The sequence below is a fragment of the Triticum urartu genome, chromosome 3A, assembly GCF_056163025.1.
Source record: "Triticum urartu cultivar PI428250 chromosome 3A, HENAU_Tu73, whole genome shotgun sequence".
Taxonomy (NCBI): domain Eukaryota; kingdom Viridiplantae; phylum Streptophyta; class Magnoliopsida; order Poales; family Poaceae; genus Triticum; species Triticum urartu.
The window spans coordinates 391,628,293-391,649,845 of NC_141875.1; positions in this window are offsets into that span (position 1 = coordinate 391,628,293).

Here is a 21,553-nt window from a genome sequence, read left to right on the forward strand (position 1 = left end):
ATGTAGGAACCAATATGAGCATCTAGGTTCCGCCGTTGGTTATTGACCGGAGATGTGTCTTGGTCATGTCTACATAGTTCTCGAACCCGTAGGGTCCGCACGCAACGTTCGATGACGATTTTGTATTATATGAGTTATGTGATTTGGTGACCGAATGTTGTTCGGAGTCCCGAATGAGACCACGGAAATGACGGGCAGTATCGAAATGGTCAAGAGGTAAAGATTCATATATAGGACGATAGTATTCGGACACCGGAAGTGTTCTGGGGGTACCGGGTACGTATCGGGTCACAAGAAGGGGTTCCGGGCAACCCCCGGCAAGCTATATGGGCCTAATGGGCCAAGAGTTGGATAGACCAGCCCCAAAAGGGGCTGGTACGCCCCCTATAGGCCGAATAGGAGGAGAAGGACCAGAAGGGAAGGGAGAAGGAAAGGGGAGGATTCGTCCTCCCCCTTTCCTTCCCATCCCCCCTCTCTTTCCTTCCCCCTCCGATGGATATGGAAGGGGGGAGGCCGACTTGGAGGAGGTGCCCAAGTAGGAATACTCCTAATTGGGCCGCCCCTTGCAGCCCCTCTGCCTCTCCCATATATATGTGGGGGGGGGCACCGCTAGAACACACAACATTGATTCCTAGCCATGTGCGGCGCCCCCTGCACAGTTTACGCCTCCGTCATATTGTCGTAGTGCTTAGGCGAAGCCCTGCGTGGATCACATCATCATCACCATCACCACACCGTCGTGCTAACAAAACTGTCCCTTAACACTTTGCTAGATGAAGAGTTTGAGGGACGTCATCAAGCTAAACGTGTGCAGAACTCGGAGGTGTCGTGCGTTCGGTGCTTGATCGGTCGGAACAAGAAGAAGTTCGACTACATCAACCGCATTGTCAAACGCTTTCGCTTTCAGTCTACGAGGGTACGTGGACACACTCTCCCCTTCTCGTTGCTATGCATATCCTAGATAGATCTTGCATGAGCGTAGGAATTTTTTTGAAATTGCATGCTACGTTCCCCAACAAGTAGAACACAAAGACTTGTGGGTGTTGATAGTCATACTGCTTACCACCAACATCTTATTTTGATTCGACGGTATTGTGGGATGAAGCAGCCCAGACCAACCTTACATGTCCATGCACATGAGACCGGTTCCACCGACTGACATGCAACTAGTCTTCCATAAAAGGTGGATGGCGGGTGTATGTTTCTCCTACTTTAGTTGAATCGAATTTGACTACGGTCAGTCCTTGAAGATGGTTAAAATAGAAAACTTGATAATCACCGTTGTGGTTTTTGTGTAGTTAAGAATGGTTCTTGCTAGAAGCTCGTAGCAGCCATGTAAAACTTGCAACACAAAGTAGAGGACTTCTAACTTACTTTTGCAAGGCATGTTGTGATGTGATATGGTCAAGATATGGTGCGATATATATTGATGTATGAGATGATCATGCTTTGTAATATCGACAACCGACAACCACTGTAACCTTCTGTACCCATGAGATCCAATCTTGAGGCCTTTTCCGGTACACTGCCGGAGGGGGATTAGATCACGGAGGGGTTCTACATTAATTCTATTGCCCTTTCGATGAAGCGTAAGTAGTTTACCACAGACCTACGGGTCCATAGCTAGTAGCTAGATGACTTCTTCTCTCTCTTTGATCATCAATACAATGTTTTCCTCAATGTTCTTGGAGATCTATCCGATGTAATATTCTTTTGCGGTGTGTTTGTCAAGATCCGATGAATTGTGGGTTTGTGATAAGTTTATCTATGAATATTATTTGAATCATCTCTGAATTCTTATATGCATGATTTGATATCTTTGTATTTCTCTTCAAATTATCAGTTTGGTTTGGCCAACTAGATTGGTTCTTCTTGCAATGGGAGAGTTGCTTAGTTTTGGTTCAATCTTGCGGTGATCTCACCCAGTGACAAAGTAGGGGTCACGAGACATGTATTGTATTGTTGCCATCAAGCGTAAAAAGATGGGGTTTTCATCATATTGCTTGAGTTTATCCCTCTACATCATGTCATCTTAGTTAAGTCATTACTCTGTTCTTACGAACTTAATATTCTAGATGCATGTTGGATAGCGGTCGATGTGTGGAGTAATAGTAGTAGATGCAGGCAGGAGTCGGTCTACTTGACACGGACGTGATGCCTAGATTCATAATCATTGCCTTGGTCATTGTCATAACTTTGCGCTTTTCTATTAATTGCTCGACAGTAATTTACTCACCCACCGTATTATTTTCCTTCAAGAGAGAAGCCTCTAGTGAAACATGTTGGGGAATGTAGTAATTCAAAAATTTCCCTCGTAGACCGAAAGCGGAAGCATTTAGTTACGCGGTTGATGTAGTCAAACGTCTTCATGATCCAACCGATCCAAGTACTGAACGTACAACACCTCCGTGTTTAGCACATGTTCAGCACAATGACGTCCCTCAAGCTCTTCATCCATTAGAGGGTTGAGGGAGAGTTTCGTCAGCACAACAGTGTGGTGACGGTGTTGACGATGTGATCCGTGCAGGGCTTCGCCTAAGCACTACGACAATATGACCGAGGTGGTAAACTGTGGAGGGGGGCACCGCACATGGCTAAGACAATTGATGTTTTGCCTTTGGGGTGCCCTCTGCCCACGTATATAAAGGAGGGGGCAGGAGGCCAGCCAAGGGGGGGAGTCCTACTAGGACTCCAAACCTAGTAGGATTTTCCCCCCTTTCCTTCCAACAGAGAGGGGGAAAGGGGAAAGGAGCGAGAGGGAGAAGGAAAGAGGGGGGCCGTGCCCCCTCTCCTTGTCCAATTCAGATTGGGGCAAGGGGGCGCGCCCCACCCCCCGTGGCCTGCCTCCTCTCCTCCACTATGCTCCATTAGGCCCAATAACTTTCCCGGGGGTTCCGGTAACCTCCCGGTACTCCGAAAAATCCCCGATCTTCTTCAGAACCATTCCGGTGTCCGTATATAACCTTCCAATATATCAATATTTACCTCTTGATAATTTCGAGACTGCTCGTCATGTCCGTGATCTCATCCGGGACTCCGAACAAACTTCGGTCATCAAAAACACATAACTCATAATGCAAATCGTCATCGAACGTTAAGAGTGCGGACCCTACGGGTTCGAGAACTATGTAGACATGACTGAGACATATCTCCGGTCAATTACCAATAGTGGAACCAGGATGCTCATATTGGCTCCTACATATTCTACAAAGATCTTTATCAGTCAAACCGCATAACAACATACGTCATTCCCTTTGTCATCGGTATGTTACTTGCCCGAGATTCGATCGTCGGTATCATCATACCTAGTTCAATCTCATTGCCGGCAAGTCTCTTTACTCATTCTGTAATGCATCATCCTGCAACTAACTCATTAGTCACATTGCTTGCAAGGCTTATAGTGATGTGCATTACCGAGAGGGCCCAAAGATACCTCTCTAATACATGGAGTGACAAATCCTAATCTCGATCTATGCCAACTCAACAAACACCTTCGGAGACACCTGTAGAGCATCTTTATGATCACCCAGTTACGTTGTGACATTTGATAGCACACAAGGTGTTCCTCCGATATTCGGGAGTTCCATAATCTTATAGTCAGAGGAATATGTATAAGTCATGAAGAAAGCAATAGCAATAAAACTAGACGATCATAATGCTAAGCTAATGGATGGGTCTTGTCCATCACATCATTCTCTACTGATGTGATCCCGTTCATCAAATGACAACACATGTTATGGTTAGGAAAGTTAACCATATTTGATTAACGAGCTAGTCAAGTAGAGGCATACTAGGGACACTCTGTTTGTCTATGTATTCACACATGTACTAAGTTTCCGCTTAATACAATTCTAGCATGAATAATAAACATTTATCATGATATAAGGAAATATAAATAACAACTTTATTATTGCCTCTAGGGCATATTTCCTTCAGTCTCCCACCTGTACTAGAGTCAATAATCTAGATTACATAGTAATGATTCTAACAGCCATGGAGTCTTGGTGCTGATTATGTTTTTCTCGTGAGAGAGGCTTAGTCAACGGGTCTGCAATATTCAGCTCCATATGTATCTTGCAAATTGATAACCCACAAGTATAGGGGATCGCAACAGTTTTCGAGGGTAGATTATTCAACCCAAATTTATTGATTCGACACAAGGGGAGCCAAAGAATATTCTCGAGTATTAACAGTTGAGTTGTCAATTCAACCGTAGCTGAAAGACTTAATATCTGCAGCAAAGTATTTAGTAGCAAAGTAATATGATAGTAGTGGTAACGGTGGCAAAGGTAACTGTAATAGTTTTGTAGTAATTGTAACAGTGGCAACGGAAAAGTAACTAAGCAAAGTCAATATGTGAAAAGCTCATAGGCAATGGATTAGTGATGGATAATTATGTCGGATGCGATTCCTCATGCAATGGTTATAACATAGGGTAACACAGAACTAGCTCCAGTTCATCAATGTAATGTAGGCATGAATTCCGAATATAGTCATACATGCTTATGGAAAAGAACTTGCATGACATCTTTTGTCCTACCCTCCCGTGGCAGCGGGGTCCTATTGGAAACTAAGGGATATTAAGGCCTCCTTTTAATAGAGTATCGGACCAAAGCATTAACACTTAGTGAATACATGAACTCCTCAAACTATGGTCATCACCGGTAAGTATCCCGATTATTGTCACTTCGGGGTTAACGGATCATAACACATAATAGGTGACTATTGACTTGCAAGATAGGATCAAGAACTCACATATATTCATGAAAACATAATTGGTTCAGATCTGAAATCATGGCACTCGGGCCCTAGTGACAAGCATTAAGCATAGCAAAGTCATAGCAACATCAATCTCAGAACATAATGGATACCAGGGATCAATCCCTAACAAAACTAACTCGATTACATGATAAATCTCATCCAACCCATCACTGTCCAGCAAGCCTACGATGGAATTACTCACGCACGACGGTGAGCATCATGAAATTGGTGATGGAGGAGGGTTGATGATGACGATGGCGACGGATTCCCCTCTCCGGAGCCCCGAACAGACTCCAGATTAGCCCTCCCGAGAGAGATTAGGGCTTGGTGCAGCTCCGTATCGTAAAACGCAATGAATCCTTCTCTTTGATTTTTTCCTCCCCGAACATGAATATATAGAGTTGGAGTTGAGGTCAGTGGAGCACCCGGGGGCCCACTGGCCTTGATTCTTTCGCCGGTATTTTTTATATATTCCAAAAAAATTCTCCATTGATTTTCAGGTCATTCCAAGAATTTTATTTCTGCACAAAAATAACACCATGGCAATTCTGCTGAAAACAACATCAGTGCGGGTTAGTTCCATTCAAATCATGCAAGTTAGAGTCCAAAACAAGGGCAAAAGTGTTTGGAAAAGTAGATACATTGGAGACGTATCAACTCCCCCAAGCTTAAACCTTTGCTTGTCCTCAAGCAATTCAGTTGACAAACTGAAAGTGATAAAGAAAAACTTTTACAAACTCTGTTTGCTCTTGTTGTTGTTGTGCATATGTAAAGCCAGCACTCAAGTTTTCAACAAAGATTATGAACTAACCATATTCACAATAACATTTAGGTCTCATGTTTGCTCATATCAATGGCATAATCAACTAGCGAGCAATAATAATAAATCTCGGATGACAACACTTTCTTAAATCAATCATAATATGATATAACAAGATGGTATCTCCCTAGCCCTTTCTGAGACCGCAAAACATAAATGCAGAGCACCCCTGAAGATCAAGGGCTGAGTGGAAATTGTAATACATGGTAAAAGAGATCCAGTCATACTCAATGTAAACTAATAATAATACATGCAAATGACAGCCGTGCTCTCCAACTGGTGCTTTTAAATAAGAGGATGATGACTCAACATAAAAGTAAATAGATAGGCCCTTCGCAGAGGGAAGAGGGGATTTGTAGAGGTGCCAGAGCTCGGTTTTGAAATAGAGATGAATAATATTTTGAGCGGTATACGTTCATTGTCAACATAACAACCGAGAGATCTCGATATCTTCCATGCTACACACATTATAGGCGGTTCCCAAGCAGAATGGTAAAGTTTATACTCCCCCACCACCAACAAGCATCAATCCATGGCTTGCCCGAAACAACGGGTGCTTGCAACTAACAACAATCCTAGGGGAGTTATGTTTGCAATTATTTTGATTTGATTTGAGCACGGGACTAGGCATCCCGGTTACCAGCCATTTTCTCGTGAATGAGGAGCGGAGTCCACTCCTCTTGAGAATAACCCGCCTAGCATGGAAGATATAGACATCCCTAGTTGATACATGAGCTATTCGAGCATACATAACAGAATTTCATTTTAAGGTTTAGAGTTTGGCACATACAAATTTACTTGGACCGGGAGGTAGATACCACATATAGGAAGGTATGGTGGACTCATATGGAATAACTTTTGGGGTTTATGGAGTTGGATGCACAAGCAGTATTCCCACTTAGTACAAGTGAAGGCTAGAAAGAGTCTGGGAAGCGACCAGCTAGAGAGCGACAACAGTCATGAACATGCATTAAAATTAATCAACAATGAGTGCAAGCATGAGTAGGATATAATTCACCATGAACATAAATATCGTCGAGGCTATGTTGATTTTGTTTCAACTACATCGTGAACATGTGCCAAGTCAAGCCACTCAAATCGTTCAAAGGAGGATACCACCCTATCATACCACAGCACAACCATTTTAATAGCATGTTGGCATGCAAGGTAAACCATTATAAACTCCTAGATACTTAAGCATCGCATGAGCAACTATAATATCTAATTGTCATTGCAAACATGTTTCATTCATAATAGGCTGAATTAGGAATGATGAACTAATCATATTTACAAAAACAAGAGAGGTCGAGTTCATACCAGCTTCTCTCATCTCAATTAGTCCATCATATATCGTCATTATTGCCTTTCACTTGCACAACCGAATAGTGTGGATAATAATAATAGTGCACGTGCATTGGACTAAGCTGGAATCTGCAAGCATTCAATTCAAGGGAAAAGACAAGATAATATGGGCTCTTTGTTAGATCAACAATGATGCATATGAGAGCCACTCAACAATTTCATTATGGTTTTCTCCTCTCGACCCCCAAAGGAAAGAAATAAAACTATTTACACGGGAAAGCTCCCAACAAACAAAAGAAGAACGAGAAATCTTTTTGGGTTTTCTTTTAATTATTACTACTACAAGCATGAAAAGTAAACTAGCTAAAAGCTATAACTAATTTTTGGTTTTTATTAAGGTTTTTCAAACACACAAGAAGAAAGCTTAAAAAGAAAATAAACTAGCATGGATAATACAATAAAAAAGTATGAGAACCGACAACTGGCATGAGTGTGTGAACATGAATGTAATGTCAGTGAGAGATACATACTCCCCCAAGCTTAGGCTTTTGGCCTAAGTTGGTCTATTGCCATGGCTGGCCTGGTGGGTATCCGAAGTTGAAGCTGGGGTCGTACTGAGATGCAGCAGCTATTGCCTGACGAGCTGCAGCTTGGAGGCGAGCTGCCTCCGTCCTCCTCTCGTACTCGTTCGCCTCCTCCCTGGTTATAATGTATCTACCTTTTGTCTAAAAGTCAAAGAAAGCAGGAGCAAGGAGAGCAACATGGACAGTGTGACGCCTCTCAAAGATTAGTCGGTACTGGAGAGGCTGTTCATTCCTCTCAATAAACTGATGGCGAACCATAGCACTAAAATCTAGATAAGCAGGAGGCAACTCCATATCATTTTCATGTATGGGTATCTCAAGAAAATTAGCTACACGAGTTGCATAAATTCCACCAAGCAAGTCTCCACTTAAACTATTAAGATGCAACCTACGCGCAACAATAGCCCCCAAGTTATATTGTTTATCACCTAATACAACACTCTTGAGGACACTAAGATCTGGAACGCACATGTGACAAGCCTCATCCTTACCATTAATGCATCTACCTATAAAGAGAGCAAAATAATGTATGGCAGGAAAATGAATGCTCCCTATGGTAGCTTGTGTTATTTCTCTAGATTCCCCCACAGTGATGCTAGCAAGAAATTATTTAAATTCAAGTTTGCGAGGTTCACTAACATTACCCCACTGCGGGAGTTTACAAGCAGTATTAAAATCTTCTAAGTCCATGGTATAAGATTTATCATACAGATCAAATAGGACAGTGTCAGAATTGCGTGATGATGTAAATTTAAACCTTCTCACAAAGGAATCAGTTAAGTGATAAATATTGGGGGCACTTATCTGAAACGAAGCCCTCAAGTTCAACATTACGCACATACGCGTCAAATTCCTCCTTATTTCCTGCTTGGACCATAAAATCTTCTGACGGCCATTCACAAGGCCGCACTTGAGCTTCTCTTGGTAGTTCATAGTCCGGCTCACGTATCGCGGGCCTGGGTCCTTGCTTCCTTGAGGAACCACCTTGGTACATTTTCCTAAACATATTTCTTCCTCTGAAAAATTTCTGAAATTTTTAGTAACTCAAAATAAAAAGTGAACCAAACTCAACAAAGTTGATAGCAACTACTCCTACAAGTGCCTAGAGGCTATATCATGCATTAAAACTACTTTTGGCCACATAAATTTGACATGCAAGCTCAAGAACAGGGTCACCTAAGAAGCAAAAATTTGCAATAAATAAAGCACTAGAACAAAAACTAATTGGACCATTGGAGGAGTCACATACCGAAGACTAACCCCCCCAAAGCAGTTTTGTGAATGGAGCTTTGAGCAAGGAGATCGAAAATGGCAGCAAGATGAGATAGAACTCGGGTTTGAGCCAGTGGATGATTTTTACTGGAGGAACACGAAGTGTGTGGGTGCAAGAATAAGTGGAGGGGACCCATGTGGGGTCCATGAGGCAGGGGCACGCCCAGGGGGGTAGGGCGCGCCTTCCACCCTCGTGGGCACATGGTGAGGCCCCCTAGTGTGTTCTTAGTGCCAATAATTCTTAAATATTCTAGAAAAAATCATATTAAATTTTCAGGACATTTGGAGAACTTTAGTTTTGGGGGTATTTTTATTGCAAGGATAATTCAGAAAATAGACAGAAAATACTATTTTTGCTTTATTTAACCTAAATAACAGAAGGTAAAAGGAGGGTACAGAGAGTTGTGCTTTCTAAATTCATCCATCTCATGCTCATCAAAAGGAATCCACTAACAAGGTTGATCAAGTCTTGTTAACAAACTCATTCCGAATCGCATGAAACTGGAGAAATTTCAAATAACACTAGGTTACCTCAATGGGGATATGCACGTCCCCAACAATAAGAATATCATATTTCTTCTTGATAGTAGGAAGAGGAAATTCAAACCCTCCAATTGTAATTGTTGAAGTTTTTCCAATAGAATTGATATTGCGGACTTGAGGTTGTTTCCTCGGAAAGTGTCACTACAAAAAAATACACTTCCGTGATGATACGTGTTGGTCACAGTAGGTCGCGTTTTTTGTCATGCATGTACATCCATGACGATTTTATGACAAAATCAAGATAGTCATACATGTGCTGTCGTAGAAGTGTTCCATGACATTACCAAAATTATCATCACGGAAGTATCCACTTCCATGACGATAAATCGCGCGTCACAGAAGTGCTTTCGTCAAGGGTGACCGACACGTGGCATCCACCGTAACGGAACACCGTTAAGCTATCAGGTCGGGTTTTGGATCCGATAACCCATTAACAGCCCTGACCAATGGGGATTTTCCACGTGTAAAATCATCATTGGCTGGAGGAAACACGTGTCGGCTCACCGTTGGGACAGATGTCATCCGCTCATTGGACCGAAGGCGCCTATGATACGGCGACAGGTGGCACGGCCCAATAGAGGCCCATTCTTGTGAAAAGGCTGGCCTGTTTGAGTTGGTCAAAAGGTGGCGGGCCGGCCCACGGAAAGCCTGTTAATGGCCTGTTCTCATATAGCCCATTTACAGCCTGCTAACCCAGGGCCCGTTACACCCTATCCGAATTAGGCCCAGTAGCGTCATCTGGGCCGTCCAATATGATTCAGCCCATTTTAACTTCCGGCCCATGTGTGGACCATGACTTCTTTCGGCCCATATGAGGACCTTTGTAACTCTTGGCCCATTAACGGCTCGTGGTGAAACTGACCCGTAATGAACAGTGTATCACTTTATACCCATTAATGGCCCGTTATTCCAGTGGGCCGTTTCCAGCCCAAGTTATCTTTCGGCTTTCTCAGGGCCCATTGATTCTCGGGATCATTTGTAGCATTCGGTTACATACGGCCCGTTACTGTCATTTTCTGCTTGTGGGCCAAATTCAGCCTGTCGTTACAGTCGGCCCGTTTGCGGACCGTTAATACGTTGTGCCGTTTTCATGTCAAAAAAACCCGTTGGGCTGTTTTCATAGAGTTATCAAATATGGCCTATTAACGACCCGTTATGGTCCACGAATAGTACGGCCCATGATTGGCGAAATAATGATACGCCCCATAGAAGGCCCGTGGATCCTACGGCCCATATGAGGCCCATGGATAGTACAGCCCGTAGAAGGCCCATGGATCGTACGGCCCGTAGAAGGCCCATGGACCCTAAGGCCCATATAGAAGGCCGATGGATCCTACGGCCGGACGAAGGCCCATGGATCATACGGCCTGCAGGAGGCCCATGGTTACAACAGTCTGTGTGTTGCCATGATTATTTTGGCCTAGTTACCAAAAATAGGCTATTGTGGCCACTAGAAAAAACAGAAAAAGAACTACAGTGACTACAAGCAAACAACTAAACAAGACAATAAGGAAATAAATAAGCAAGCAATTAACACTAGCCTATTACCGCTATTACACATATTACATCCACTGGGCATCAAAGTTCGCCACCAGTGCAAATATAGGGAACAAAGCAGCACATTACATACACTGGTCATCAAAATTGGCCACCAGTGCGAATAAACGCGGCAGCAAAACAAGAGCATAACTGAAACAACTTCAGAAGAGCTCAAGAAACATTATCCTGGGTATCCACCATGCTGGCAATAAGCTTAGCAAGCTGATTAGCTTTGTCCTGTTTGGCGCTAAAATCCTCCAACGCTTGTTGTTGCACCAGAAAGTATGCATCTGAATGCTCTAGGGACTTCCATAGTCCTTCCGCTTCTTGTTGCAGCATAGCTAATCGATGTCTTTCAGCTTGTAGTTGAGACTCAAGAAACCGAAATGATTCATACAGTGAGTTTGAATAGCTTGTGCAAGCGGTAGTGGCCAGTAACTCGAACACTAAACCAAGACAGGACTTTGGGGTTGTCTCGCTGTCTTCAAGATAGTCTTCCTTAGCTGTTTTATCAGCTTTGTCGGAGACCAACAAGGATGTGTCACTATCCTGAACCTTATCTACATTACTTCCTTTACCATTGCTTAATAAGGCACTCTTCCCCAATATTCTGTCAGCATTCTAAAAGAAGAAACAAGCAGACACATAACAAGTTTAGCATGTACTAGTATATGAAACTCATTTTGGTGAACCAGTTCATTAGTAAGGTGGATAGGATTAAACTACCAAGTCTTCTATTGCCAAGTACTAGTACATAATAAAAGCATCAAACAAACATATATCTATGTCCTATGGTCACTGCATTGTCTTGCCAAATCAAAATAGAGACACGGTTCAAATCATATCAGTTCAAGACAAAGCAGCAGTGAAAGAATACAAAGCGTGGGAAACTACATGGCACAACAAGATTTCAGATGGGTACCACGGGTCTACATGTACAACAACACTATTGGCTCTGTTGTGATGCTAGTAATGTGCATGATATTAAAGTCAACTGTATACACAATTGAAATTGAAATCAACAGAGCTATTGATAAGAGCAAACCTGTTAAAGAAACATGTGTGAACATACCTGCTGTGCCATTGGAGTTTCGATTGGATCCTTCAATTTGAAAATAAATTTGTATGAGTAAATACAGTGATACAAGAGCAAAGCAATCATAGTTAAAAAAGGCGCACCTAAGCGAGCGCTTAAGCGTGCCTAGGCTCTAGGCATTGGCAAAATGCATTGCGCATAACTACGCATAATCTGTGCATAACTGCGCATAAGCATGCGCTTTGGTCAGTAAAGCGCAAGGCGGTGGCAAAATGCACAATTAACGCCTAGCGCTTTTTTGAACTATGATGGCAATGGAATCTTAAATTAGAACAGTTGTTCTTCAGGTTTAGGCACTTGTTCTACATGAACAGAGTACAGTAAGACGCAACAATATAATACTTAAAAATAGAAAATGAGCTCATAGACCTTACCACATTCTTGGTTCGGGACCAGTACAAAACAAGGCGTTCCCAGTCATCGTCCAGTAAATGTGTCTCAGGAGAACGTAAGGGAATTTGATGAGTTTCTTTGTCGATGAAGTACGTTTTCTTCAGGTAATTCTGATACTGCCACCAAGCATTCTTGAAGATAGCAGAGGTATTAGCACAGGTTACCTCATCCTGAGTTTCCAAATTGGTCCTTCTCTATAGAGAAAAATGGGAAAATTTGCTGTATTATAACCATCATGGAGGTAGGATGTATGGGACGAAGCAAAGTAATTGCCATGAATAACATTACTTACACATAACTCCTGGACAAACACCAGCAACTGGCATTTTCCTTCATCTTCAGTATAATATTTCCAAGATGGGAAGATACGCACATACGATTTAACAACATCAAATGCGATAGATGCTAAACTACGACTAGTTGGTTGTGCTTCCTCCATAGGAATAGGCGTACTAACTAGTGGAGTTGGGGTTCGCCGTGATAGTACTGGCCCTTTGGGCACTGGAGTTGCCTTACTAACTGCTCTTGTTTGGGAGCTCTGTGGTGGAGATGGTGCTGTGTCAACGGGAACTGGGTTACTATCGGCTGGGGTTGGGGTAAGATTGGGTGAAGCTGGTTCTCTGTTCATCGTAGTAGGGGTACAATCTGCGAGAGTTTGGGTTATGTGTTGTAGGGCTGGTTCTTGTGCATGTACAACTGGGGTGATATCTCCACCAAGAGGTAGCACTATTTTATTTGAAGACCATGTTTTTAGTCCACTAGATACTGGCATCACCCACTCCAATTCAAATGGTTGATAAACAGGAAACATAGTTGAATGTACATACATTGTATGAGAGACAGATGCAATAGATAGTATGGAAAAAAGAGGGCATGAAATAGTTGACATGTATATTGTTTAACTAAAACGGATAGCATGACATAATTTCACATATATGATGTCTATCTAAACTGGATAGCATGGCAAAACATAATTCAAAGATACGATGAATAACTAAACAGGATCGCATGACATAATTCACCTACATGTTATCTAAGTAATCAGGATCGCATCATTTAATTGACATATGTGATTTATATGCTAAACAGAGGGCATTCGATGTGATGTCTGAACTAAGAACATGGTGTTGAATATTGTTTATATGATGTCTAAACTATGCAATGCAAGACACCGTATGCATGATATGAGCAGTATAACCATGCCAAGTTAGAGCATACACCTCAGTGGGGGAATAGGACTAGTCATCTGTCTCTGAATCCATCTCTGAGGAGCTATCGGGACCCAACAAGAGATCTGCTTCAACAGGTAGCACTGCCTACTCTGAAGGCCTTGTTTTCACTCCATATTTTTCCATCTCCCACCCAAATGGCTGATTCACAGGAAGAGTAGTTTAATGTACAAACATTGTCGACAAATGGAAATGTAATGAAGAAAAGGATGGGCAAGATATCATTCAAATATATGATGCCTGGTTAAACAGGATGGCATTGCACATTTCACATATATTATGCCTGGCTAAAAGACATGAGACTGCATAATTCCCATATATGATATAGAAAATAAACATGTGGCATTACAGAACATGTCTGAACTAAGCAGATGACATATATGATGTCAAAAGTAGGCACTGCAAGGCAACATATGCATGATATGACTAACATCATCATGCCAAGGGAGAGCAAACACCTTGGGGGTAAATAGGAGTGGTCGGCGGCGTCTGAATCCGCCTCAGAACAGATATCTTCATCTGGATTACAATCTAGAGAGGGGTGGGGAGGGTTTGCCATTGAACCCACCATGGAGCGATGTCTGCATGACATTGTATTGCCGCGCAAAACTCTTCTCTTTTTCTCTACATGTTCAACATCACTATGTACAATATCTGACATGCATATGAAAAAAATATGGTGAGATTATGTAAGGAGAGCATGCAGAAATTTAGAGTGATGGTAACAACCAGTGGATCGACGTTTTTCCGTTGAACCAAAATAGCCCTAATGGATCGACGTGAATGTATAGTAACAAGTGATGCAACAAGTGTACAACCTCTTTTTCGTAGCCATGTCGACCTCAGCATCATTGGGTTGGTCGCTGAAGCAGTTGAGGCAGAGGTGGATGTCGGAGGTGTGGAGGAAGATCTGAGGAATCTGTAGACAGCGTCCAGGGAACTGCTCTGTTGTGATGGATCGTTCTGTCGTTGGAGAAGCTCCGGTGAGCCGTAAGACGTCAAGGCTGAAGCAGCACAAGACATACATTGTCAATCTCAAGTGGGATTCTAATAGCATCTCCAATAGATGATGTAAAATGGATGTAAAATTAACATCACCAAAAACCACCTGACTACAACAGATGAGGTAAAAACTGTTGACTCTGAACTTAACTGTCGAAACTGAAATTTACTGTGGAATCTGAATGCTACTGTCGAAACTGAATGCAATGGTAGCAGAGAGGCACTTGACATGTAGTTTAGGGAGGGCCTGCAGTTCATCTTCAACCTGCACCCCCTGAGCCGCCAGCCACCACCGGCCGAACCGCCGGCCCCAGCGCCGCCTCACCGCCCCGAAACAACTCGCCACCGCCGCCCCGGCCAGCCCTCTAGGGCCCCGCCCCCACCCTAAACCCTAAGATAGATAGTGGGGTACCTCTCCGGCGAGCCCCCGTCCCCGCTGCGGGTGGTTCTTCCTTAACTCCGGCGAGCCCCCCCCCCCCAACCCCTGAAAACCGACTGACCCAAAAGTCGATTCAGTCGACTGAAGTGTGGCTTAATCGGAGCAGAGCAATAGCACGAGCGAGGGGGAGAGCAGCAGCAATAGCTGGGCGAGCGAGCGATCGAGCGAGAGCCGGAGCAGTAGCAGCAGCAGCGCGAGCGAGCGAGAGCCGGAGCAGCAGCAGCAGATCCGGCTGGTATGGACGCCACTGCCGAAGGGGCCTTGCACTGGGGGAGAGCCGCCGTGGAGATGTCGCCCGCGGTGCCGGCTTCAAGGTAGCCGCTCCATGGGGGTGCGGGATGGAGCACCGTCGGCGCCGGGAGGTCGAGTTAAGGAGAAGGTGCGATGCGATGAGTGTACAACCTCTTTGGTGGCGCCGAGTAGGCCTCGGCTTCGTCCGAGGAGTCGGTGAGGATGTTGCGGTTATGGTGGAGCAGGTTAAGGCAGCGCTGTGGGGATGGAGCAGCCGCGATAGACGAGGCGATCGTCGGAGCAGCTCCTTGGAGGTGGAGGACGGGGTGGCCGAATCGGCAGGACGACGAGATGGACGACGGATCCTCATCCGGGGACGTGGACGAGGGACGTCGAGCTGTTGCGGTGGACGACGTCGTCGGGGAAGAGGCTCCGGTTGGGCAGCGGTGACATGGCGGACGGAGGAGGGTGGGGTTTCATGGCTGGAGCGGAGAGGTTATGGCGGCCTGGGATTTCGAATGGCGAAAAGGGGGCGATGGGAGGGGGTGAAGCATGACTTAGGGACGCGCTTGTCCAAAATGTAGGGTGTGTTACAAAAGGGGGATTTCGCGTGTCGGGATTTGGCAGCTGGAGGGAGTTTTCGCGTGCTTTGTAATTTCGGGATAGCAAGGCGCGGGTTGTGAAGGCGCCAGTTTTGGGAGCACGATATCTTAATTTTCGTGATATAACAAGACGTGGGTTGAATTTTAGGGACAAGCCTAACGTGTAGTAATATTGTACTAGTACATACCAAATCAATTCGCACTTCCCTCAACCAAAAAGAAAATGAAAAAAATAAACTATTCACACCACACAAAGAGAGAGTCTTGCCCCGTTTTACTATACAAATGCTATTCAAAGCTACTCCTTCCTTCCATCTATATAGGGCCTAATGCGTTTTTCGATGCTAACTTTGACCAAATATTAGAGCAATGATATATGACATGCAACTTACACAAAGCACACCGTTAAATTCATCGGTGAAAGGTTCTTTCAATGATATAATTTTCACATTGTGCATGTCATGTACTATTAATCTTGTCAATAGTCAAAGGCGGTCTTAAAAATCTCATTACGCCCTATATAGATGGAAGGAGGGAGTATGAATCCATGTTATGTCCGATTAAATTTTTTCGCTTGCTATATAATGCATGTAACCTACTCATACCAACATTTCAGTGCATTCCAAATGTCTATACTACCGCTGCAATTCGAACTAAATTTGAATTCATTTCTCTATTTCAATAAGAATCTACAATCATGATTGTTGCCAACTTCAACCATCATAGTTTCCTTGCTATCTGCCAGATATAAATCGGACGGCCTATAATGCAGGATGGCATGCACACCATCATCAACAACTCTATATTTTATAAGAGTAGAGATAAAATATATTAAATGTAGTATAACATGTTCATAACCACACCATGTGTATCACCGTTATATATATTCACACATGCGTCGGTTTGAAACACTATGATAAATTCTTAAAATATCCGAATTCGCTTTTTATAATGAAGTATATATGATATCTATTCGTCTTTTACACCCACACAACCCTCTTATCTTTCTAGCTAGCGCTAACTTTCTCTTGTGCATGCACACGCCCGCATCCCTCTCACCCTCCCTCAGCATTCTCTAGCTCCATCGCGCAAATTCGTCTTTTCACTTTAGGTCGTTCACCCACGATGTGTGTAGCCCCCCAGCTCCTTCTTTACGGCACACATCGATCGATATGCCTCTCTAGCCAGGTGTGCCTAGCACAAACACAAGCTTCCCCTCTTCTCTTGTCATCGTCCATGCCTCACTCCCACCACTCTTTTCATCGTTCTCGTACTCGCACACTCCTCCCCCCACGATATAGTATGCCCCTCGTACCACCTCCTACATGCATCCCTCTCTCTCTATCCTTCTCCTCGTGCCTCATTTGCTTCTAACACACACATGCATGTATACCGATCGATCTACCAACATATACCGAGATCGACTTTAACTACCCCCATCGATCAACGTACCTCACAAGTTATGTCTCTCCTTTCTCTAACAAAGTGCGATTGATCTTCCTATGTAGTTACATTTGCTTACCACAGCCACATCGCCCCCCTCATCATTCGTGCATGCCTCCTGACCCGTCTCTCACACGCACGTGCACAGACAACAAGCAGCCATCTCCTCTCTTATTGATATTGCGGGTGTGCCCTCCGTTTGTCTAGCAAGCCTATCCCACCATTTGTTAGAAGCAACTCCACTACCACCCCCTCCAACACTCTAGCTCTGTCTCTCTCCCAACCTTATTCATCTCCTGCACATATGCATGGATGCCGATCGATCTCCCTTAATACATGAGGCAGATCGATCTCCTTAATACATGAGGTAGGCCTCTCTCCTCCTCCACACATATACTAGCCATTGTACCTCTATAGTTAATTGGGCCTCCCTCTTCCCCCACCACACACCGATAGTCGAGCGCTGCAGGTAGGTATCCATGCCACAGAGACAAACTGCACATGTCCCATCTCACGCTCCAGTAGGCCAGCCACTCTATATCTTTGACGTGGGCACACACAAATTCGACGACACTCTTTATCGATCGCTTGCGCACACCCACACACATCATCCCTCTCTTCGATTCTATGGACACCTCAAGCCGATGATACCTCCACTCCCTTCTCGTGGATTGCCCCCTCTATATATATGTTATATCCAGGACTCTATTTCACACACATTGCATATGTTACACTTTTTGATTGACCCCCCCACCCCAAAAAAATCTCAAGAACCCACACACTATATCTCTCTAGGTTTGTATCTCTCTCACACAACCCCACGTAGGTGGTGTACGTATACAAGAAGAGAATAGGTGCACCATGCACATACTCACACTTCGTGCCTAGCCACACCCGCGCGGGTACACGGTGGAGCTGATTTCTTTACGAAATGGCAACCCACGTGCTAATTTGAACGCCTGTAGCGGTTGTTTACCTAGGGAGGTCGTGTACCATGCATGCACGAAACAAAGTTTGACTTGACGTGTTGCCGCATTATTTTTAAATAAGGTTATAGTGCTCAATGGCACGTACATAGAATATAAAACGATTTTTATGGAGAAAAGGGTAGTCCGCTCACTATGTACAATGGAGTCTGCCTGCCTGGTTTGTCGCTCTTTAGATTATCTCACACAAGGCTGCGGTGGCCTCTCTCTCTCACGGTTGGTCACTGATCCGGCCACATCCCGTCCGCCGGGGGAAAGGGAGTGCGGTGGCCTCTCTCTCTCTCTCACCGTTGGTCACTGATCTGGCCGCATCCCGTCTGCCGGGGGAATGGGAGGAAGTGCATTGTTTCTCCGTTCGACGGCGCCGAGGCAGCACGTCCCGATCTGCGGTACACGCCGTTCTCTCTGGTCAAGCTCCGGCGTGGCAGGGCCTACGCCACCTGCTCGCAGATTCCGCCCACCGCTGCTCACCTAGTTACATCCCGACGACCTCCAGGTATCCCCTCCGGCCTTGCTCCACTGCCTGTCTTCCCACATCGCTGCATGTGGATCTTCCATAGTTCTTTGCCCAAAACGTAGCTCATCCGGCGTACTTTCCATATTGCATTCTCGTCCTCACACCGTTTTAGACAAACACAACCGTGTTGTTATCTTCCCTTAGGACAAGGAATATGCTTCTTTTTTGTCGTCGCATGTGTCATGAACTGTTATTGGCCAGTAATTGTTTCCTTTCTACCTCTTTTTTGCAAACAGGGCTATCCATTTCACCTCGTTGCTATTGCGACCTTTTGGTGAACTGCACAAATCACTTTTTTCTTAAGAGTGTTTTGTGCAGTTGTACTAAAATGTCACACAGGCAATGTCTCTACATTTCAGCGCGACTGCACAAAGGGAGATTGGTTTTTCTCTATCCTCCTCATCCAACTCCAAGCATAATCTTCTCCAACTAGTTAGTCTTAAGAGAGACTGCAAAGGTGATCGGCTTCTATTTGTGTGTTTATTGTTTCATCAGCAGTCCTCTATTATCGTAATTACACTTAATATCTTTGGAACGGGGACGCTCAACTCTACTTTAGTGGAACTGCACAAAATGATCGGAATGTTGCATGCTCCAGACAGCTACTTTTTTCCCAACATGCCTTGTTGATTTAGACAGAGCTGGGGGGACGTTGTTGCCAATGAAAGCATGGATCAATTTTAATTTAACACCTTCTCACAACTCTGTCTTCAGTTGTGATGTAATTATTAGCTCTGATCTGCTAATAATTGACATGCATTAGCAAGGAAGTTAGTTTTTTATTGTTTCCGAAAGAGCATCAATGGCAAGACACGTGAAACAAAAGCTGAATGCTCACACCATTGTACAATTTCATGTCGCTGGAAAATTATTTGTATAGTACGTCAATTATGTAAACAAATGATGGAAGCTTGATAGCATTGCCAGAAGCCTCTTCATCATCCGGGTCCATGTGCCATGCACAAAATTATACTCCTTCGTTCCTAAATATTTGTCTTTTTACAAATTTCAAACAGGCATATTTTAGAGTGTAGATTCACTCATTTTGCTTTGTATGTGTACTCCCTCCGTTCCTAAATATTCTATTCGTCTTTCTAGAGATTTCAACAAGTGACTACATACGGAGCAAAATGAGTGAATCTACACTCTAAAATATGTCTATATACATCCGTATGTGCCAGTCCATTTGAAATCTCTCAAAAGACAAATATTTGAGTAGTCACTCGTTGAAATCTCTAGAAAGACAAATACTCCAGAGTACATTTAAGAACTGAGGGGGTAGTGCACAACCGCATGGGAGACTCAGCCCGGTCGTTGCGCCACATTAATAGTGAGTAATGAGCAGTCAAATCATAAGCCCCACCTTTCCCACTGTAAGTTGCTCTGAAGAAGCAACCATCAATACGCTCTTCTTTGAATCCGCTCATACTACTCCATCAGTCACTGTTTATACAGCGCGTTTCAAAAAAAAGAAAAAAATCTGTGGGACCAAAGCGACTAGCGATCGGCCTGAAAAATAGCATTGGTAGTTATAGCACGTCGTCTATTACTAGAGGGAATAATGCGTACACACATGCATGCAGTGCTTCCACCCCGGGTACGCACATGCATGCACTTACTCCACTCCGTAGTAGTACAGTACATGGAGAGAAAATTGTGGACTTGATTGCGGTTACCACGCCCTAATTAATTGAGCATTAAACCAAAGCGTCTAAAGTCTCTCTCGTGGTGGAAATGCATTGAGAGAAATGCATCATAATGAAGCGCACCATGTAAACTATGACGGAGGGAGTAGTATGAAGGTGCAAAACCAAGTACGCGTATGGCCAGTCGGTCAACGCACCTCCTCTTGGCATATCACTGACATGTGAGACAGGAGTGTGAGCAAACCGATCTCAATTGACGGCAAAGAGCCAACCCGCCGTTCCTTGAGAGAGAGACGAGGAGCGAGAACACACAGACGGGCTCACACGGAGGCCAAGATATATTCAAGCATGGTTGGTTGATCGATATCATTCATTACATGTTGGGCTGCTGTTTTCCGCCCTTCTCCGGAATAAACGTGTACTTTATCAGAGATAAAAAAATAAGAGTATAGACGCTCCACCATGCGGTTCTAGTAGTAGTACTACTCGTACTACTGCGCTTGGCTCTTCGCCTCTTCGTGAAGTCGAACAATGATGGTACTCCGCATGTTGGGTACTACAGTGTATGCCTCTGACAATCTGACACCGAATGGACTGATGCATGTCCACCAAGGGTAGGTTGCATTAGTTAAAAGGCGTAAGCGAGCTTCACCTTGTCCTGCAAGCTTCTCCTCGTTCTGCGAGTTGACAGGACACACCAAAAAGTAGTGCTAGTCCATACTCCCTCCTTTCCGGTTAATATGGCTTAATCTTTTTTGCGGGTAAATGAGAGAGCTTTATTCATATATAAGCATTCTTAGGACGATCAACCAAGACACTGGTCACTAGGAAGCGAGGTACCCCGCAAAAAAAAGAAGTAGGAAGCGAGGTGTTTCATCAAGCCAGCTCTCGGCCACATTCAAAGTGCAGCAAGCACGGTTCGCACGAAGATGCGCCGCAAGGTTTGCTGACCTTTTTACATGCTGAATAACAAAAAAAGAGGAAATATTACCGAGCGCTACTATTTGTAACAGGATATGAGCCAGAATTAAGCGAGAATTGTGGCGAGTGTTCCATGCAATCAACTTCCATTATCACATGCGAGAACCTTCGAAGAGAACCAAATGTGTTGAAGATTGCTTTATCACATTTAAAAATTATAATAAGAG